Source organism: Bison bison, unplaced genomic scaffold (assembly GCF_000754665.1).
Source record: "Bison bison bison isolate TAMUID 2011002044 unplaced genomic scaffold, Bison_UMD1.0 scf7180017856373, whole genome shotgun sequence".
Lineage (NCBI taxonomy): Eukaryota > Metazoa > Chordata > Mammalia > Artiodactyla > Bovidae > Bison > Bison bison.
In genome coordinates, this window is record NW_011486946.1 from 1 (window position 1) to 381 (window position 381).

The window sequence follows — 381 nt, forward strand, 5'->3', positions numbered from 1 at the left end:
GGCAACGGGTGGCACTCTGTCTTTTTCCGCGCAGTCTCTATGGTATTCGTCTCAGCCCACTGGCCCCTAGGGAAGCGGCAGTCACGTGACAAGCTCCGGGATTAAGGCAGGTGCCCACGTGATCCTGGCCTGCAGTAGGGTGGCTGCGGTGGTGTACCTGCGCTCCTGAAGGGCGGGCTATTAGGTCGTAGTCGCCGCTGCCTCCAGCGGACTCTCCGGAGCAGTTAGGCTCGGGAACAAGAAGCCTACTGAGGCATTCATCGCTTGGTGCTTACGGCGCGGGTCTGCTCTTTCTGCCACCTCTGCCTTCCTTATCCCCACCTCTTTGCGAGTGAAGTCCCCTTTGGGTTTCAAGACGTTGGATCCTGAGGCTCAAACTTG